Source organism: Tupaia chinensis, unplaced genomic scaffold, assembly GCF_000334495.1.
Source record: "Tupaia chinensis unplaced genomic scaffold, TupChi_1.0 Scaffold000294_3, whole genome shotgun sequence".
In the NCBI taxonomy this organism is placed as follows: Eukaryota; Metazoa; Chordata; class Mammalia; order Scandentia; family Tupaiidae; genus Tupaia; species Tupaia belangeri.
The window spans coordinates 39,931-52,564 of record NW_006159781.1 but is presented as its reverse complement, the minus strand read 5'-3'; the positions used below and the strand labels follow the sequence as shown (position 1 = coordinate 52,564).

The window sequence follows — 12,634 nt, the reverse complement described above, 5'->3', positions numbered from 1 at the left end:
TAAAAAATCATGTTTTTAACACACATTTCCAAAGAAAATTAGAGCAAAATGATTTAGTAAATTTAGGCTGTCCCAGGCATCCAGAGGGAGAAGACACTGCAGCCTCTGTCATTTGTGGCCACTCAAGTCACCTCATGGTCAGGAGCCTGCCCAGCCAAGGACACTCACCATGGGGTGGGCAACTTCAGTGCTGGAGCAGGAGCAGCCCACAGCAAATTCACCTGCCCTCATCTCCACAGAGACACGGCCGGCCTTGTATTCCTTCTGCGCCTCCCCCAGATGCAGAGGTAGCCAGGGAAGGTTGAATCATCCTGCCTCCGAGTAATTACAGGGACGATATGTTATGCAACAACTTGAACTTTGGTTCAGAGGTACAGAGAGTGTAGCCTCAGGACCCACTGGCTTGGCCTAACTGTCCCTTAGACATCGGCAGCTAAGGAGTCAAAGCACAGTCACAGGCGAGAAGACTCTGGTGGAGGACCAGCAGTTGGCATAATGGCTGTGTCGCTGGACTCCCATGTAGTCAACCGCAGTTCGAGTCCCGGACCTGGTGGCTGAAACTCACGCCGGGCACGTGTGCGTGTGTGCCCAAGACCCCAAGAAGAGAATAGAGGAGAAGGGACTGTGGTGTGACCATCCCCCCGGGGGCTGATTTCTTGCTTTCTGTCTCTGTCTCTGTCTTTTATGTGACCTGTAGCAAAAACTTCTCCAAAAAAAAGATTTTGGTGGAAGGCTGCCAAACGTTCCTGAGCAGCACTTTAATGGAGGGCGCGTCACGCTGTCCCCGGCTGCCTTCTCTTTCACAAGACACCAGACATGATCCATCCTAAACCAGAGAGGCTCTGCCCCATATTCCAAAGAAATACTTCAAAAACTCACATTATTTTTTGAGCTTACCATAAAAACTACAATGGCATCACAAATATTTGAGAAAAAAGATGTGTAACCTAGGGGCCAGCAGGTGGCATAGTGGTCAAGGCACTGGACTCCCACATGGCTGACCCCCGTTTGCGTCTAGGACCTGGCAGTTTGAAAATCATTCCAGGCACATGTGCGCGCATGCCCAAAATCCTAGGAGAATGGAGAAGAAGGGATTGAAGCATGGCCATTCCCCTGGAAGGTGATTTCTCACTGTCCTCGTTGTCTCTTTCTCTCTCCTCTCTGGTGAGTGTCTGTGCTCTAAGGCCAAAAGCTTTAAAAAAAAAAAAAAAATGACCTAAAATCATCAAAGACATATTCTTCTTTTTTTCTTTTTTTAGTTTGCTGTATGACCCGTGGGCTCACCAGAGACAGACAGAAAGAGGGAAGGTGAGAAATCACCCCCTGAGGGTGGCTACACTGCAATCCCTTCTCCTCCATTCTCCTCTCCGGATTTTGGGTACACACACCTGGTGTTTTTCAAGGCACTGGGGCCAGGACTCAAACTGGTCCACTGGTCATGTGGGATACAGCTGCCTTAACATGCCACTGGCTAGCCCTAGAAATATGTCTTTTTTTTTTTTTGAGAAGTTTTTGCTATAGGGTGCGTGCACTCGCCAGAAAGAGAGAGACAGAGAGACAGAAAGCGAGAAATCACCCCCCAGGGGGATGGCCATGCCACAATTCCTTCTCCTCCAATCTTCTCTTGGGATCTTGGGCACGCATGCACACGCACCTAGCGTGAGTTTAAGCGGCCAGGTCCAGGACTCGAATCACAGTCAACTACATGGGAGTCCAGTGACATAGCCATTACACCAACTGCTGGTCCCACAAATATGTCTTTTAACACAACAGAAATCTCATTCTCTTCATAAAAGGGAAAAAACAATCTATGTAGTCTAGTTCGGGATTCAGACAAATCACTGAAGGACCACATAAACATGTCTCACTCCTGCAGCCAGTCAGCATGCGGCCAGGCGGTCCAGTGGAGGGACACCTCAAGCAAAGTGAGATGCAGTCCTAGAAGGGGCAGGTATCTTCCGCGTTATTCATGCACACTTCGTGGGTCCCCAGGCGTCTGCCTGCCTACAACAGGCCAGCCAGTGCAAGGACCCACGGGCTCCGACGTAAAAGGCAGACCCACCTGTGCCTCTCCAAGCTCCTGGCCCTGCGGAGGAGGCAAACTGGCAGTCAGTCATGGCACACACCAGCAGCACTAGGAAGGTGTGGACGTTACCTGTGGGCTCAGGGGCGGAGGAGAAAGAGCTGCGTTCTGAGAGCGGGTAGTCCGCACCACCCCAAAGCCAGAAGAAAGGGCGCTCCAGCTGAGGCCACGGCTCCATGGACGCACCCCTGAGCACAGGAGCCGCAGAGGTTGAGGAGTACGAGGTGGGGCTGCAGGAGTGCAGGGCCAGAGCCCGGCTGTGACCACTGAGCAGTGACGTTCACCAGGGGAGCCACCCAAGTCACTCTTTCTGTGTGGTGCAACAGTTCACGCAAAATCTTAAACCAAATCTATCATTCGGTGCCCAGCAATGGAACGCGTGGCCCAAAGACAGCTCTTACATAGGCACCTGGCCTCAGCTTCCCCCTCGGTACGACGAACCGCGAAGGGTTATTGAGAGCACGAAACGGGTACATCCGTGGCGTACCTGGGATGGAGGAGAAGCCCCTGTGCCGTTAGCTCGGGCAGCAGCAGGGCGAGCCCCACAGGACCAGCAGTATGAGCACTGCACCCACTGCCCGGGGGCGACCGGCAGAGGCCTCTGCTGTAGGTAGCGGGGAGATCTCGTAGAAATCAGCAACCTTTATAGCAGATACCGATAAGGTCCTGGTGCTGACGCTGAGGGTGAGCAAGAGCGCTCATGAAGACAGGATCTGCACAAAAGGGCAGTGTAGACCAAAGGAAGCCGTGTGTCAGCCAGAGAGGGCCCAGGGAGGCAGCCGGGAAGAGAAACTGACCCGGGAACAACTCGGGCTGCGGCGATCCCCCTGGAGGCGCCCGGACTGCCGACCCGCTCTCCTCCACCGTGTGTCTGTGCCTCTGTCTTTTCTAACTCCACCGCCACTCCTGCTCGGGGTTCGGCGCCCGTCACTTCATTGGGCCGGGCACTCCGCCCTTGGGAAGCTGCTGGACAGGGGCACAAAACTGTCTGAGACTGCTCAGAGCCACTGTGTGATGGAAGGGAAAAGGAGAAGGGAAACCGCAGGCCCCACACATGGCCACGGCTGGGCCGATGATGACAAGGAGCAAGTCACACCGCTGCCAGCGGCCCCTCCTACCTTCCTCAGCCACAGCCACGGCCACAGCCAGGTCCCAGCTGGAGCCCCACCCAGCCACCCAGGCACAGAAGGTTTATTGTCCCTACACCCTGTGTTCTGCAGGCCTCCAGTCACCTCTGGAGATGACACTGCCCAGGACACACCACCAGGAAAGCCACAAAGCCTCTGCGCCCAGGGCTCTGTGTGGTCCAGAGCACAGGAGGAGACTGGCAGGGATCACCAGTCCCTTCTTCCCACCCTGCCCAGTGAGGGACCTGTCATCAGGAGCTGAGGACACACACATGAAGTAAGAGAAAGCCAGGCCACATGAAGCTGATGAGGACAGTCAGCAGTCACAGAGATGAGATCCATGCACCTACAAACCACAATTCCCACCTTCGGATTCCACTGCTTAGGAAATTTACCCCCCAATTCAGGGGACTTTTGCCCTGAGTTCACTTCCCAGGTTGACCTCCCCCTACACCTCTCTCTCATGAAATAAATAAATAAGCTTTTTTTCAAAAATATTTTTCCTATAGGGCATGTGTGCTTGCTAGAAAGACAGAGACTGAGAGACAGAAAGCAAAAAACTACCTCCTCCCCAGGGGAACAGCTACACCACAATCCCTTCTCTCCCATACTCCTCTTGCGACTTTGGGCACACACGCACACACATCTGGTGTGAGTCTCAAGCTGCCCGATCTGGGACTCACGCCACAGTTGGCCACACAGTAGTCCAGCAATATAACCATTATGCCATCTGCAGGACCCTAATCTTTCTGTCCTTAATTTAGGGAATTTTTCAAATAAATAGTGCTAAAGCGACTGGATAGCCACAGGCAGGACTACAACTCATCCTTAACACCGCATACAATAACAACTCAAAGTGGATCACAGACCTAAATGTAAAACCTGTAACTATGAAACTTCTAGAAGGGACATGAGAAAATATTTGTGACCTTGAATTAGGCAAAAAGCTTTAGCTGTGACATCAACCAAAAAAGTACAAACTATAAAAGAACAAACTGACAGAGCCAGCAGGTAACATGGTGGTTAAGATGCTGGACTTCAATATGGCTGACTACGGTTTGAGTCTCAGGACCAGCAGCTTGAAAATCACACCAGGCACACGGGTGTACATGCCCAAAATCCTAAGAGAAGAAGGGACTACAATGTGGCCATATCCCTGGGGGGTGATTTCTTGTTTTCTCTTTTTTTCTCTCTGGCAAACACATACACACTATGGCAAAAACCTAAAAGAAAAAAAATAAAAGAACTGACTTCATCTTCATCAAATTTTTAAATTTTTCTTCAAAAGATACTGGTGGGGCTATCAAGTGGCGTGGTGGTTAGGACACTGGACTCCCGCATGGTGACCACAGTTCAGGTCCTAGACCTGGCAGCTCGCTTTCTCCCTTTCTCTTTCTCTCTCTGTCAAATTGAAAAAGAATACTAATAAGTAAAATTAAATAAATAACTAAGAAAAAAAAGACAATATGAAACTACTAGAAGAAAACATGGGGGGAGCAGCAGGTGGCGTTGTGGTTAAGGTGCTAGACACTCCCACATGGCCGACTACGGTTCGAGTCCCAGACCTGGTGGCTTCCTTTCTCCCTTTCTTTCTTTCTCTCTCTGTGTCTCTCTCTGGTCAAATTAAAATAAATGAATGAATAAATAAAATTAAATAAATAATTTTTTAAAAAAGAAAACATGGGAAACACTTCAGGACATTGGTCTGAGCAAAGAAGGTAAACGCATAAACAAGAGAAAAATAGTCAAATGGGATTACATCAAACTAAAAAGCTTCTGCACGACAAAGAAAACAATCAACAGAGTAAAGAAGCAATCTACAGAATGGGAGAAAATATTTGCAAACTATATACCTGAAAAAGGATTAATAAGCAGGATATACAAAGAACAACTAACTAACTTAGCAACAAAAAGAAAAAAAGAAAAGAAACACACACACACAACAAATAATCCTATTAAAATGGGCAAACCATCTGAATAGATATTTCTCAGAAGTACACATACAGGGTCACCCAGTAGTGTGCTGGTTCAGGATCACATGGCCAACAACTTGGTTCGAATCCCAGACTTGATTACTCAAGAAACCAAATACACGCATGTACCCAGAGCAGTGAAACACACTGGGCATGTATGTCCAAAATCCCAAAGGGAGAGAGAGGTCGAGGAGAAGGGATTGCGGTGTGACCATTCCCAAGTTATTTCCTCACTTCCACTTTCTCTTTCCTTCTCTTTCTCTCTGTCTCTCTGGCAAATGCATGTGCCCTCTCTGGAAAATTATTTTTAAAAAGTACACACACAAATGGTCAGCAAGCATATGAAAATGCTCAACATCACTCGTCATCACAAAAATGCATATGAAGGGAACCAGCAGTTAGCATAATGGCTATGTCACTGGACTCCCACGTAGTCAACCACTGTTCACGTCCCGGACCCGGTGGCTTAAAACTCACGCCAGGCACGTGTGCGTGCGTGCCCAAGATCTCGAGAGGAGAATGGAGGAGAAGGGATTGCGGCGTGACCATCCCCCCGGGGGGTGATTTCTCACTTTCTGTCTCTATGTCTGTCTCTGTCTGTCTGGCGAGTGCACGTGCCCTATAGCCAAAAAAAAAAAACACTCTCCAAAAAAAAAAAAAAAGAAGTGCATATGAAAACCACAATAAAACATCATCTCACCCATTAGAAGGCTATTATCAAGGGACAAAAATAAAAAATGCTCACAAAGTTTCAGAGAAAGGGACCTTATTATACGTTGTTCATGGAACAATAAACTAGTACAGCCATTATGGAAAACAGTATCCTCAACAACAGCAATAAGAAAACAGAATTGGAATATGACAAAGCAATCTCACTAACAGACATATACCCAAGGAAATACGTCACAGAGACATCTGTGTCCAGTGTTTCCTGTAGCACTAATCACAACAGACGAGACAGGGAATCAACGCAAATGTACACCTACAGATAAATGGACAAAGGAAAGACGGTACAGTGGAATACTAGTTGGCCGTTAAAAAGAATGAAATCCTGCCAGAAAAACAAAAATCACATGTGTTTTCACTCACGTGTGGAAAATTAAAAAAAAAAAAACACAAGGTGCCTTTAGAGCATGCCCCAAATCCTGACAGGATGGAGAGATGGAGAAGAGACTGCAGCATGGCCACGCCCTACCGAGGGGGGCTTCTCCCTCTCTCTCTCTGGTAACTAAAAAAAGAGGAAAGCAGTTTGGCAGTGTCTGAAAATGTTAAACGTGTATCTGCTGCATCACCCAGCCATTCCATGCCAGATGTGTACTCCGGAGCAATGATGTTCGTACTTATGCTCATCCACGAACACTCACGGCACCCTTATTTGTAATAGCCCCAAGTTAGAAACAGCCCAAGGTCCATCGATAGGTAAATAAACAAACTGTGGCATGTCTATACAAGGGATTCTGAAAGAATAAAATTAACTGATAAATGCTGCAACATGAATGAATCTCAACATAAATTTGCTGAGTGAGAGAAGCCAAAGTAAAATAAGCATGCAGTGTATGACTCCATTATGTAAAATTCTAGAAAATGCAAACAAATCTATAAAGCCAGAAGGCAGAACAGTGCCGGGAGCAGAAGGCCAGGAGGGACCCAAGGCACAGGAGGACACTTTGGGGACAACAGACATGCTACTGTCATGTTTGTGGTGAGAGTTGAACAGTGTCCTCACAGGTCAGAATTCGCCAAGTTATATGGTTTAAATATGGGCAACTTACTGTCTGTTAACTAACTCGATAAAACCGTTTAAAATGTTGGAGAACTGCATAATGTTGCTACATTTTGTCAAGTGGGATACTCTTCAAAAACTACCTGCTTTAGGTCAGTCAGTGCCATGATGGTTAAGGTGGCTGGATTCTACTGGCTGGCTGAGCAGTTCGGGTCCCAGACCCAGTGGTTCGAAGAACACGCCAGACGCATGTGTATGCATGCCCAAAATCCTGAGAGGAGAATGGAAGAAGAGGAACTGCAGCATGGCCGTCCCCTCTGGGAGGTGATTTCTCACTTTTCCTCTCTCTTTCTCTGTCTCTCTCAGGGAGAGCAGGCAGCCTATGTTAAAATGAACCCTCCCCCCCCAAAAAAAACCTACCTGCTTGCCCACCAACACTCAAAGACATTTTATAACTAAAAGATACAATGGTCACATTTTATACTGAGAGTCCTTCCCAAGAAAGCGTGGCTGCTAACCTAGGAAAAACTACACTGGCCTTACTTTCCTCGTCGGGAGGAAGTTTCAGATCACTTCTGCGACTGCTGGCAGGGATGCTCTGCCGGCTCTCCAGGCCCAAGGAAAGCCCTCACCGGTGAGTTCCCATGTCCAAACTGGCAGTTCCCCTGGAAGGGTGGCTGAGGACAGCCACAGGCGTTCTGGGGCTGAAACTCCACCTCCCCTGTGGAGGACATGCTCAAAAGGCTCCGCTGGGCTGAGCAACAGTGAACAGACTTGTTCCTGCAGAGCCACCAGCCCCAGGCCACAGGAGCTGTAGCTGCTGCTAGGAGAATCCCACGTGTCAGCATTCAACTCTTCTCCCGGATTGCTCCAGGCTAAAGCGCACCAAGCTACCACAGAAATAAAATGGATCTCCGAGGAAGACTGTGACAGACTGGAACCCTGCTCCCAGGCCAGACTGCGAACAAAACCCAGGAGATCGGCAGCAAGGTCCTGGGACCCGAGGGAGATGGCAGGGCCAGTAGTCCTCAGGCGCTTCTGGCTGAGGGTGGGCTCCCCACGCACAGTGCTTCAGGCGGGCCCCAGCCCTACCTATCAGGAGGGAGCCACCTCCACACACACCCAGATATACACACACACTTGACTACTCTAGAAAGCAAGGACACACATGCACCCAGAGCAGGGTCCTGCACGAGACCCTCCTGTGCCTCAGCACCCATGCTCCATCCCCACGTGTCCCTGCACACGGCCACCATTTGGCCACCTTCAGCCTGAGGCGTGGTGCACACCTAGCACACTCCACCCTCCACTGGACGTGTCCAGGGAGGAGGCCCACGCAGGTCTGGGGAGTGGGCCAGGAGCTCCATCCCTGTGCATGGTCTAGAAAGTACCAGCCCTGGGCCTCTCAGATTCCTCGCTTTATGAGGAGAGTCACACTGAAAGAGGAGCAAGGGTCCCTTGTGTCCAGTCATGAAAGGCCAAGGGGCTCCCCTGCACTCCCTACTGCCCCAGCACACCTACTCACGGAGCCATAGCCTCACAGCAGTGAAAGGAGGTCCCTGCCTCCACCTCGGTTCAGAGGCCCTTTCCTGCCATCAACGACCTCCACCCACACCCATCCTAAGGGAGTCTCGGCCTCACTGGACTTCAGACCAGGATGCCCCCAACTGGGCCTCAGTCCTTGATACTAGAAACTCCACTTGGCGAGCCTCCCTGACTCTCCCTCAGGACTCTGTTTCCAGCAATCACCCATTGGTCACACAAAGGGGACAACAGTCCCCTCTATCCTCGGGGCTGCTCTGGACCCGACTGCCAGGAGGAATAAGTACCTGCTGCAATGCTCAGCACCGAGCAAACGAGCCCGATCCCTCCTCCATGGCATGGGCTGACTGCAGAGACAACCCTGGCATCAGTCCTGTCCCCAACTGCAGAGATACAGTTTGTGCCTGATGCCAAGTATGGCCGGCCTCAGAGGGAGGCAGAGCTGCAAGGTTATTAAATGTAAATATTGAGAGAACTAGCAGCTGTCGGTGCCAGGGGGATGGCAGCTTGCAAACTTCCAGTCAGAAGAAAGATTCTGTTATGTCAGGGCTGAGTCACGACCACAAACGCTGTTTCATGCCACCCGCCATAGAGGAAGCGAGGTTTTTTAAAGCAACTTTTCAGAAAGTCACTCTGTCCATTGGCGAGCGCCGTTGTAAGTTACAAGAAAACGATTGTCTGGTGGAGAAAAACCAGTGTGCGTGTCTCTTCAGCCAAGAACTAAGCAACACGCATTATATAACTCTAGAGAAAAATTTGGGGGACTGCAAATGGTAAATATATGTACTCAATAATTCAGGGTCTGTAATGTCCACCTCATTGAAGCCCTAAAGCAGGAGTCTCCAGCTGCTGAGCCTGAGGACCGGTGCTGGTCTGTGGCTGGCCGGCCCCACCCCACTCCGCCCCACTGTGCAGCAGGAACAGGGGATGGGCTTAATCCGTGTCTGCAGCCGCTTCTCAGCTCTCGCATAGACACCTGGGCCCCACCTCTTATTGGATCAGCTGCAGTATTGGATTTTTTAAAAAGAATTATTTATTTTTAATTTATTACCATTATTTAATTTGACGGGGGGTGGCGGGGAGCAAGCCACCAGGTCCAAGACACAAGCCAGAGTTGACCATGTGGGAGTCCAGCACTCCACCGGCCCGCGGTATTGGATTTTCACGGGAGCACAAAACAGGTACACTGAATTTGTTTGCTGGCATTTCTGATAATGTCCTCAGGCTGGCTGCTGACAGGATGTCCCCACCTACTTGCCAGCCCTTTGGTGTGTGCGCTATTTTAAACTGCTGAAGATTTCTAAATTACGTGAGCCTACAAGTTTTTGGTAAAAGTAAGAGACAAAAATGCACAGCTTCAAAAGAGGAATTCTGGGAATGAGCACATGTTAAAAAACAAAACAAAGCACTGCAAGGAAGGTGACTTGGAGCTTTAAAGGGAGCTGGTGGGACAGCGCCTATCCCCCACCAAGCAACTTCAGACCCACACTTGTAAGACCAAGAAGGGAACCCAGAAGGAAATAAAATCAGCATTAGAGAAAATAAAGGATAAGCCCAGAATTTATTATACCAATCGTTTCACTCAGACTTTGTAAAAGCAGTGGAGCACTCCAGGAGTCCAATCAGGTCAGTTTTTCCCATGACTATGGGTGGTCAGGACTACCCTCCGGCCCTGCAAGGCCATGTTTCAGTGGGACTCTCAGACCAGGCTCAGTTCTGGGGCCCATAAACCGGCCCCAGGCCTGGGAAGCAATAGAAACGTGAAGGGAGAGCACCCTGTTCAACCCAGAACAACCCTGGGTCAACGGTTGCTAAGGAATCACGCCCCAGGGTCAGGGACAGAAGGTCAGGTCCCTAAATAAGTCGGCACATCTGCGCCACATCACCCAGCCCCGGGCAGCTAAGCAGGGACTTCTCAGGGAGATAGAACAGGACGCTTGCAGAGGACATGGGGAGCCTCTGGGGCTTCGTACTGACCCTCCGGCTTGGTTGAGGAGCTCCCAGGATGACATGGGGCTTCCCTCCAGCCCCAGCCAGAGCCGTCACCACACACACTGCCACAGCTCAGCCAGTTGCCTAGGCAACCACAACCCAGACATGTTTAGGCATCCGTAGAAACCAGGGCGAAGTACATTTCCACACTCGTGATAAAAGTGCAGGCTGCCAAGCAGAGCAAGCGTTGCTCTAAAACGTGGTCTTATTGACAGAATAAACAGGGATGGGCAGAAGCAGGAAGCCGGGCAGCGCCGCACCGAGCCGAGCCAAGGCCGTCAGACCGGCCCCGAGCACTGGCACCAACGCCACCGTGCTGGGGAACAAGACGGTTGTTGTGCCCTGCGCTGGGCGTTTCCTCTTAGGTCCACCTCGGCGTGGAGTCGTCTTCTTGTTCCCTTCCGTTGTGAATGTCAGCTTTTCTTAGCTGGGATAAGAGGAATCAAGTGAGTTTTTGCCCCCAGTGTGGCCAGAGAACTAACGGGAAAGGCAGGGGGTGGTGGTGGAGGCCAAGCAGGAACCCAAAGGAAGGAAAGGTGGGTGCCAGCCACTGCCTGCCCGCGGCCGCCTCGTCCCCATCCTGCTAAGCACCTTGACAACAACAACCAGGACCACAGGACTCCCAGTCAGTCTGAGAGAGAGAGCACCTGAGGGACAGGGAAGGTGGGAGGTGAGTCAGCCCCTGGGAGGGGACGTGGTGACGGGCACACGGGGCTTCAGAACGGAAAAGCAGAGGCCAGGAGGTGGTGTGGTGGTTAAGGTGCTAGACTCCCACATGCCAGCCAGAGTTCAAGTGCTAGACGTGGCAGCCTGGAAATCATGGGGGGAGGGCAGCAGGTAGCGTGGTAGTTAAGGCACTGCACTCTCACAGAGCCGACCGTGGTTCGAGTCCTGGACCTGACGGCTTGCTTTCTCACTGTCTCTCTCCAGTAAGCACACATGCCCTGTAGCAAATTTTTAAAATAGCTATGATGATAATAAAATGAATAATAACTCAAACAAAGAAACAAAATCATGCCAGGCACATGTGCATGCGTGCCCAAGATCCTAGGAGGAGAACAGAGGGGAAGAGATTCTGACACGGCCATCCTTCCTGGGCATCACTTTCTCACTGTCTCTCTCTGTCTCTCTCCAGCAAGCGCATGCACTCCATGGCAAAAACATTAAAAAAAAAAAAAAAAAAAAAAGACTACGAATAGAAAAAGCAAACAAAAAGCCAGGAGAGTGAGCACCCTCCTGTGTCAAATGATTTTTCTGCTTTCTCGTTGTCAGCTCCCAGCGCCACCCCTTGGCGATGTCTGTCTCTCGCACAGAGGTGGGGGATCTGTGAGAGTAGCACCGGCAAACACGGAGCCTCACGTGACCCAGGCTGTCCTGACAGACGAAGACACCAGCAGAAACTGCCTGCGTAGCTCTCCCAACACGCATTTGTAAGTGAGCAAAAGAAAGCCAGAACGAGTTCTGCAAGCACCTGTGGGGTCCACACGCTGGGCGACTCGGCCCAGGAAGGAGCACACACACAGCGCCATCCTCGGGAACGGAGCGCGCGGGCTCGGCGGGTCCTGGGAGCACTAAGGACTTTCTCCAAGCTAGTTTCTTGCTCGTGAAAGTAAAGCATCCAATGCAAGTAAAACGATATCTAGAAACTTAGGAAGGAAATGTGACTCATTTAAGAAACCCTCATAAAAGCTTATCTCACAGACTCTTAGAAGTTTTAAAGGCCAAGGCACTTTTAAAGAAAAGAATCCCTGGGACTGGCAGTGGCCTAGAGGTTAAGGCAGTCGATCACACGCAGCCAACTCCGCAGTGTGAGTCCCTCACCCAGCAACTTAAGCATACCAGGCATGTGTGTGTGCATGCCCCGAATTCCGAAAGGAGGGAGAAGTGCAGGAGAAGGGATTGCGACCAGACCGTTCCCTATGGGGTGCTTTCTCCTCTCCCGCTCTCTGGCAAGTGTACATATCCTCTAGCACAAAAAGTAAAATAAAATAATTTTAAAAACTTAAACAATTTCCCATCTTTTAACCCAAAAATAGAAAAATAAGCTTATAAGCAGCAGAGCACATTTTCAAAGCATTCTAAGGTGTTCATACACTTTAATCTAAGATGTCCATTTCTCAGAAATTTTTCTTAGAATAAATATGAGAAAAGAAAAATGAAATTGTAAACTGCAAAGTTATCTACATTAGCGGAA

The 12,634-nt window shown here is 50.0% G+C and overlaps 1 long non-coding RNA gene across 1 annotated transcript; it reads right to left on the bottom strand.

Annotated features, from left to right (window-relative positions):
• Positions 1–9,990: 9,990 nt before the first annotated feature.
• LOC114008161 (uncharacterized) lies at positions 9,991–12,317 on the bottom strand. The gene is made up of 2 exons (XR_003549721.1): positions 11,912–12,317; positions 9,991–10,867 (listed from the first exon to the last, which is right to left on the bottom strand). It is a non-coding gene; the product is annotated as an uncharacterized LOC114008161 (long non-coding RNA).
• Between the last annotated feature and the right edge of the window lie 317 nt (positions 12,318–12,634).